Source organism: Helianthus annuus, chromosome 13 (genome assembly GCF_002127325.2).
Source record: "Helianthus annuus cultivar XRQ/B chromosome 13, HanXRQr2.0-SUNRISE, whole genome shotgun sequence".
NCBI lineage: Eukaryota > Viridiplantae > Streptophyta > Magnoliopsida > Asterales > Asteraceae > Helianthus > Helianthus annuus.
This window is the reverse complement of record NC_035445.2, coordinates 5,306,175-5,312,668: the sequence shown is the minus strand read 5'-3', so window position 1 is coordinate 5,312,668 and position 6,494 is coordinate 5,306,175.

Below are 6,494 nucleotides of genomic sequence, written 5' to 3'. Positions count from 1 at the left end.
TCGCTACGTATCCGCCTAACCTTCAACTTATACAAATTCTCAATCTGAATGATCAAGTTTTTGATAATACCAAAGGTTTCACTCTTGTGTGCCATGAACACCACCCAAGAAAATCTTGAATAGTCCTCAGTAATCACGAGACAGTATTGATCATTCCGAATACTCTTGTGCTTGACAGGACCGAACAAATCCATGTGCAAACGTTCAAGAGGAACTGCCACCGTGTTGATCTTCTTAGTAGGATGTCGTTTCTTCGTTTGTTTTCCTTTCTGGCACGAAACACAGACGTCTTGAAGATGGAAGTTTTTAAGAGGAACACCATTCACCAATTCATTTGAAACCGAATGATTCATTTTACGTAAGTGAATGTGACCCATTCGTCTGTGCCAAGAGATAGAGTCTTTTTCTGTGGCTTTGGAAACGAAACAAGTTGCTTGTGCAGACGTAGTAATAGCTTGGCTCATATCAAGGACGTACAAATCATTTATCCTTGGAGCTGACAAGAGAATCCATTCTTTTGGAATTTTGAAGCCGGGTTTCAGCACATAACATCCATTAGTATCAAAGTGTACTGAGAATTGCTTGTCACAAATTTGAGAAACACTAAGAAGATTGTGATCAAGTTGTTGCACAAAGTTGATCTTGTCAAAGCTGACAATCCCGTTGGATATCATTCCTTCACCCGTAATATAACCACCCTTATCTCCAGCAAAAGCAACATAACCTCCTCTAATAGATTTGACGTCGTAGAGAAGCTTCATGTCGCCTGTCATGTGCCTGGATGCCCCACTATCAACAATCCAATGACTACTGATAGTTCCTCCTGGAACACCCTGCACATGAACTCAATCGATTAGTTGGAGATGGGGACCCAAGCCATTGTGGTCTTGGGTCTTCCATTTTCATCAATAACAATAACTTCTTGTCTTTGATGATTGGTAAATTGTGATGGTCCCCCTGATTCAGTAACCGTTTTTGGTTTCCAGGTCTGTTTTGTTTTACCAGTGTTATTCTTTAAAATTTTAACTTCATGGTTGTCTGAAGTTTTTGAATTGTCTGGTTTTACAGAAACAGCTGTTTTGTTAACCACATCGGTTTTAATCGCCTTTTCAATTTTCTTGACCTGTTGGCGTTTCTGTTTCTTTTCCCTTTCTTTTACAAGGCGGGGATCTTGTTTTACAGAAACAGATCGCTTACGGTCAGTTTGGTCATGGGGAACATCAACTTTTCCTTTTTGTTTATGAAGATATGGACAATTTCGAATTATATGTCCAATTGTTCCACACTCAAAACATGATCTTCGTTCAACAAACCTCGAAGTATCATGTGATTGTCTTGCCGATGATGATGAACTTTGTGATCCCGAGGTACTAGGTTTTGAACTACTTGGTTCATTTGTTTTCTGTACAGTTGCTTTCTTAACAAAATCTAAGTTAGATTTGTTTTCAAACATTTCGATTTTGTCCGTTCCCGTCGATTTCACAAAGTTTACATTCTTGTTCTTCTTTTGATTCAGCTTCTTTTGTGCTTGAGCCGGTGATTTTCCTTTTGGCTTGGTGTGATTTTGTTGTTTCTGCACTGTTGGTAATTTCTTATTGCCAAATTGTTTTCGAATTTCGTCCTTTGGAATAGGAGGACACTGTGTAACTGTAACACGTGGTCCTGTCTTTCCTAAAAACTTACTTGTCGAATTTTCAAAGACTTTACTTATTAAAGATTGATTAACATTCTTAATAGGAAAATCTTTGTCAGAGTAGATTTTATCATCACCAACAAGAGTGTACAGCAAGTTCACACTCTCCGACTCTTCTGCAGATGAGGACTTGATTGCAACAGTCTTAGCGGGTTTAGCAGGAGGATCACATAGAATATGATTCTCAAGAGGTATGTCCTCTTCTTTGATTTCCGCATCAGACTTTGCTGGTACAGTATCATCGGATTCATCATCAGAAGAATCAGCATCCTCAATAATAACTGGAGGGTCCTGATTCAGTTCAGCAGAAGACACACATGCATTTGCTGACACGTCTGAATCTGATGATACATCTTTCTTATATCCGAGCCCTGTTGCAAACTCCTTCACATCTAGAGGAACAGATGGTTCAAAGAACACTCTATCCTCCTCGTCAGACATTGCATCATAATTGTGTCTCACTGGTGGTGGGCATTTCTTGTAACCTATGCATGTGACATCCCGTTTCTCTTTCTGAACGTCAATGATGTGATCCAACACATAGCTAGAGCTCAAATAACTGTCTAGCTTAAGTTGAATCGACTCACTTTCGGTTTTCACACAAGCCATCTCTTTTTGCATGGTCTCAAGGCGAGATATATACAAATTAATGTCAGTTTGTTTTCTGGAAACCATTTTAGTTAGCTCGGTTTTATCTTTCTTTAACTTTTCAATTACCGACTTAAACTCCTTTTCATGGTTTTCATAAAACATATTGGCTTCAGTGCATTTTGAAAGATCCACGGTCAACTTTTGATTGTGGATGAATGTCACATCATACTTCTCTTGCAAAGCCTCGTGTTTGCTTTGCAATTCACGCCACTTGGCATTCAAAGAAACATGTTTGTCTTGCAAGTCAAACAAACTAGCTTGTAAAGCATCATGTTTGCCTTGCAACTCAGACATGTTTGCCTCTAAATCAGCACATTTAACATGCAAACTATCACAATTATCACAATTAATAGCAGTGGGTTCATCGACACATACCTGACTTGATGAACTGTCGACATTAGCCATAAAGGCAAGGCTGAATGGAGAGAAGACGAAGAATAAGCAGCTTGATCCACCAAGATAGATCTTCTTTGAGTTCCTGCTGCAGCTTCCTCCAAAAGCTCATCAATATCTGCATCGACTGACGCATTTGATGTCTCACCCACATGATCATCGCCTGAACTTGAGGATTCTTCATCTGAACTCCTGCTATATCCCGAAGAGTCTTCATCCTCAGAAGATTCACCACCATTGGCGGAAGATTCTCCACCACTGGTGTGAACTAAATCCTTAACCACTTCAACAAAACATGCTGTTCCATCTGGAGCATCACCACTCAACTGGATTGACCAGTCACAACCTTCATCCACTTGAACCACAAGTGCCCGGTTGGCATTTGATGTTCCAGCTTGGCTCTGGTTGTTGACAGGTATCAGTGTACGTTCATTGTTCCTGTTCTGGTTATGCTGGTTGCCTTGGTTTCTGAAGGGGTTATGGTTCCTGTGCTGTGCTGGCTTTGTACATTCCCATTTAAAGTGACCCCGTTCACCACAGTTGAAGCACTTTACTGCCTGTTTATCGAACCCATACTTGGTTTCTTTCTTGCTTTCCAAGCTGGTTCTGCCAGTACTTTCCATGAAATCCTTTGCCCTTCTCACAGCACTAGCAAAGGCCCACTTGATATCCATCAAGTCCATCTCTTCCTTATCAATCTGCCGATAGTCTTCTTGTGTCAGATTAATGTTGCCAATCTGACCTTCCACTAACTGACAGTACGCGCTCACTACAGTGTTAAGCAGCTCCATGTGTTCCCTTGCTACTTCTACACTGACCTTAGAGAAGCTTGAAGTGTCGAGCTGTACTGTATTTGGTTTTGATTGCTGACCAGCAGATGATGTCCCTCCATATCACGCTTGTTGTTGAGCAGGAGGAGGAGGAGGTGGTTGTATAGGATTTCCATACATGTCTGTGGTGGGAGCTGGCTTAACAGGAACTTGTACTGGCTTGCCATACATATTCGTGCTTGTGACAAATGCCGTTTGAAGTGGAGCATGTGGACCGGTTCTTGCAGACGAAGAATTGGAAGTTCCATAATACATTTCTGGATTTTGTGGCACTGGAACTCTTTTTGCCTTTAAGGTTTCCTCCTGATCCTTGTTTTCCAAAAGCTGCACGAAGTCGTTGATGTTTGTAGTTCTCAAAACTCCGTTGTACTTCAAGATTTCCAAGAAACTATTCCATTGTGGAGGCAATGCATCAGCAAACTTCTTCACCACCTCTGCTGTAGTTGTCGCTACTCCAAATTGTTCAACTCTGTAAGCAAGTGATAAAACCGGCTTGTCATGTCTCCCAAAGACTCCTTATCCATGCACGTGAAACCGTCAAATTCTTTCTTGAGAAGATCATGACGCAATTGGCGTGTTGCTTCATTCCCTACTCCTCTGGTTTTCAACCCGTCCCACAACTTCTTCGTTGTCTTGAAACTGACAAACTGGTGGTAGATATCTTTGCTTAACGCCTGAGTGAGAATGGCGTATGCTTTCTTTTCCAGATCATATGTTTTCTTTTGATCTTCAGGAAGATCGGCAAACGTAGCAGTATCTGAAGCAGCAACCTCTATAGCTTGATCGAAATCTGTAGTGAAACGTATCCACAGTTCGGTATTTTGACCAAGAACATATGTACGAAATCTATCAACCCAGCCCGGATACTCGTTTAAGTGCATCAACTTTGGAGGTCGATTCAAACTTCCGGTTTCGCTTTCGCTCAATAAAATACTTTGAATGCTCGGAGTTTGATTTGATACTAATGCCCATTGACCTGACGATATGGCATTTGCTTGTGAAGATGTTGATACCGGAGATTCGGCCCATGAAGGAAATAGACTTGTATTTGTGTACTTTCCACTATCTGGAGCCGGTGTACCCCACCATGAGGGGGTTGAACCCGTACTTGTATATTTTCCACTATCTGGAGCCGGAGTTCCCCACCAACTCGGATTCATGTTGGATAAGAAAAATGAAGTCTATATGAATATCTCGAAAGGTGACAGCCAGCCGAAGGATCCCTTGATCGAAAGACAAGACAACACAAACTTGTTAAATTTAAACAGACAAGAATCGAAAGATAATACTTGTTCGAAGGATCAACAGTGTTCGAAAGATCACTGTTGAATTTCGAACAATGACTTCGAAAGATTCTCCAAGACGAAGGATCCTTATCTTAATATATCCTTCGGAAAGATTCCTTGGCTCGAAAGATAAGTCACAGACTTCGAAGGATGTTCGAAGGATGATTATCTGTCGAACCTCCTTTGATCGAAAGATGATCTTTCGACTTCGAAGGATATCCTTCGATCTCAACTGACACAGCTGACACGAAAAGTGACAGGTTGGTGAAAAGGTGATGGGTTGGTAGAGATCTTTCGGCAGAAAGGTATGTTCAGACCATACTTTTTCTACCAAACCAGATTTGACCAATAAAATATGCTTAAAATAGAAGGTTCTTATCCAGAAACCGGTCACCGGAGTAAGCCGGAATTTGGCCGGAAATCACCAAGTTTCTTAAAAACAAGTTTTTAAGTTACCTAACCCGTCCTTTAACACCCCCGGTTAGTTTAGAACACTTTTTTAAGTCAAAAATGCGAGAAAACACTAAAAACGGGTGCTAAACCATGTGTCCAAACACTCCAAAGTCTTGTATAAACTCGGTTTTAACAAGGAAAAGAGCCAAAGCTCTGATACCACTTGTAGGTCCCTCGGAGGATGAGGTCAAACCTTAACCTTGTTATGTGAAACACACTAGCAAGTGCGGAATCCAAGCTAGAGTGCAAACCGAGATGAAACAAGCACAAACACAAGACACACAATATTCACCGATTAACACCACTTGTATTAATACGTATGAAAGGTTCGGTTACAAGCTCAATGTCTACAAATCTGTTTTGCAAACTCTCTAAGTGTGTGTGTGTTCACTGTGAAGTCTCTCTAAGTGTCTCGAGTGTCTCTAATGAAGTGAACACACTACATGGGTATATATACCCGTCACAGATTGTCTGGTCGAAGGATCAGATAGATTGATCGAAGGATCATCTATCGATCTGAAACCTGTCGAAGGATCTACATATACCTCGAAGGATGATCTATCGAGGTCCATCAACCTCCATCGAAGGTTCATCTTTCGAGCTCATCGAAGGATCTAAACTATCCTTCGATGAGACATCCTTCGACACAGACATGTTACAACCAATTTCTAACTGTTTGGCCAAGTCAAACCAGGAGGATGGTTGACTTGGTCAAACTTACATGACTAACAAAGGACATCGTCTTATATCATACAGAATAAAGACAAAGTACAGACACAAGTGCACCAACAGGAGTGATGGACATTGTAATAAATATATGTCAAATACATGCTAGATTATGATAAATAAAACGTATGATTTGAATTTATGCCAACAAATCCTCCCATTTGAATCCATAGAAAGTAGAACAATCAGAATCTTATAAAAGGTAGATTTTATTAGTTTTATTGCATAAGTGTATATTCAATTAAAGATTATGCCATCATAAATCGATCAGTGTGGAACCAGGTATGCATCTCGACTAATTTGACTCTCAAATCTTTGCAACCAATATTACTCTTGTGGCCCATAAAAAAAATTTATGGGATTCTTTCGAAAAATGATTCCTTAAACAACTCCATTATCATATGTATAGTGATATCGTCTTTGATCCTCATTCTCTTTAGAAAACTAAATCACACATTCCTT